The 2,514-nt window shown below is 39.9% G+C and overlaps 1 non-coding gene across 1 annotated transcript; it reads right to left on the reverse strand.

Moving 5' to 3' along the window:
* Positions 1 to 1,504: 1,504 nt before the first annotated feature.
* LOC127546077 (U6 spliceosomal RNA) lies at positions 1,505 to 1,606 on the reverse strand. Its single transcript, XR_007949938.1, has one exon. It is a non-coding gene; the product is annotated as a U6 spliceosomal RNA (small nuclear RNA).
* Positions 1,607 to 2,514: the final 908 nt, after the last annotated feature.

The raw sequence follows: 2,514 nt of genomic DNA on the forward strand, positions 1-2,514 counted from the left end.
TCTTATTCTGTCTTTGTCTCTCTGTCTCTCTTCTCTGTCTCTGTCTGTCTCTGTCTCTCTTTTTATCTCTGTCAAGGCCAATACTCCATCTGTCTTCCTTCTAATGGCTCTTCTCCTTGAATTATTTTTGATTTAGCCTCCATGTGCCTTGTTTGTTCATCTCCCTCCCTAGATTGTGAGGTCTTTGAGGGAAGGGACTGTCTTTTGCCTCTTTTTGTTTTCAGTATTCAGCACAGTGCCCGGAACTCTAATAATTCTTGCTCTACTTACTGACTGCCTATTCTCCTTAGTCCTCAGTTCTAACAGGCCCCTCTCCTGTCACCCCCTGCCAGCTCCACCTCCACCCCCTCCCTTGCTGTCCTAATCCTAATCTCCTGCTTAACTTTTGATCCAATCACCCAATCCAGCAGCCCTGCCTCATTTAACTCCAATCCACATACAAGTCAAGACCTTCGCCTCAAGATGTCTGTGGTCCTTTTTGAGAATGAGGGATAATAGCAAATAACATAGTAACGATCTCTTCTTGAGGTTCTATAATTCTGGATTCACCATTAGACAGAGAAAGTAGAAAAAAATGAATTGTTCCACCAAGCTCCCTCAGTCTAGCAGACCTGGGAGTCCTCCAGCCTTAATATTGTTCTTTCTTCAGCTATATTTCAGTTTCATTCAAAGCAAGCTCTACAAAGAGTATTTCTTACTGTAGTCTAGTAATATATATTATATTAATATATAAATTGGATTCAAGTTATATGCATTTTGTCTATACTTGTGAATGATTTATGTGCTTCTCCTCCCCCCAAAGAAATAATACAAATAGGTAACACGGAAAATTAAGATTTGCAAAGTTGGTTTTTTAAAATATATTCTTTTTGATCCTCCCAAGTCATTGAGTGAGATGTTATTATATACCCATTTTACAGGTGGGGAAATTCAAACTCAGATAAATCAAATGACTTGCCTATTACTAGATAGTTAATTTAAGTGTTTAAAATAGGATTTGAACTCAGATCTCTTTGGCTCCAATCACCATGTGCTAACTAGGAGACTAAACTGCATTTTAAGAAGCAGTAATCCTTGAGTAATAAGGAGTAAGGGGAGTATGTGGGACCTACACTTGGCAAATCCCAAACATTTTGTTCCTGCTCTCCACTCTTTCCCATTGTTTATTAGTCAATCCACAAACATTTGTTAAATGTGTACTAAATGTTGGGAATTCTGCTGTACTGGGGAGACGAGACCAAACAATATTTCTTCTCCCAAAGTAGACAGTAGGAATGGAGATCCTGGGATGGAGGAAGCAATGAGGCTAAGGGTCTCCTGAATTCTGAGGCAGGGGCTCTGGGGGACCTGTGTTCTGAGATACTGACCATCCTTACTAAATGGTCTATCTATATATCTCTCTTTCTGTCTATCACCATCTCTTTTGGATTCTATTGATTTCCCTCTCTATCTCCATCCATCTATCATGTATCTATCCATATTTCTCTCTATCATCTATCCATCCATTTATCTAGCTTTCTTCACAAATTTACACATCATCCCACAGAGGTCATGCTCATCTTCTGTATCATTCCAACTTTTTAGTATATCTGCTGCCGAAGCAAACACCATTTATCTATCTTTCTATCATCTACTTATAATCTATCTATCATCTATCCATCTATTTATCTCCTTATCATACATCTATCCATCTATTAATTTATCATCTTTCCATTCATTTATCTATTTCTGTATCATACATCTATCAATCTCTCTCATCTATCCATCCACATAGCTTTCCAACACACATCTATCCATCCATTTATTTTTGACTCTATTTCTCCACATCTTTGAGTCAAGTCAGAACTGTACACATCCATTAGATTAGATTAAATCTGAGAATAGATGAATCAAGTTGCTTCTGCACCTCCTCAAAAATTGAGCAATCAGATTCCCAGTGAAAAGTACCAGGTGTTCTTCAAGATGGCCTCAAGGTATAGCAGACGCCAGAGAACAATGTCAAGGTCATCCCTGAGCCTGCAGAACATGGGCGCTCCCTGCCCCTTGACCAAGAGCAGCTCACCCTCAAGGAGAACAAGGCGGTTCAAAACTTGTTCAAGCACACCATTTGCTTGGATGAGGTCAGAATGGTCCTTCCCTCCAGCAATGGGAACTTGCATTTTCTTAAGTAGGTACCACTTCTGCCAACTGGTGGTAAAGAACTGCCTTTTCACCGAATTTATTGGATGTGCATCTCTTTGGGCTAAATAGAAAGTCGGAGACACCGGGCTCTGCTGCTTTTTGTTATTGTTGTTGTCATTTTCAATTATGTGCAGCTCTTCATGTTCCCATTTGGGGTTTTCTTGGCAAAGATACCGGAGTGGTTTGCCATTTCCTTCTCCTGCTACTACCGGTCTAACTACAGGCAACTAACTTCTTCTTTCTAGAGTCTTGGCTTCCTCATTTGTCAAAGAAGGGGAGCAGACCAAACAAATCTTTGATCCTTTCCAATTCTCAAGAGTATGATTCTAGGAG

This window comes from Antechinus flavipes, chromosome 1 (assembly GCF_016432865.1).
Source record: "Antechinus flavipes isolate AdamAnt ecotype Samford, QLD, Australia chromosome 1, AdamAnt_v2, whole genome shotgun sequence".
Classification (NCBI taxonomy): Eukaryota; Metazoa; Chordata; class Mammalia; order Dasyuromorphia; family Dasyuridae; genus Antechinus; species Antechinus flavipes.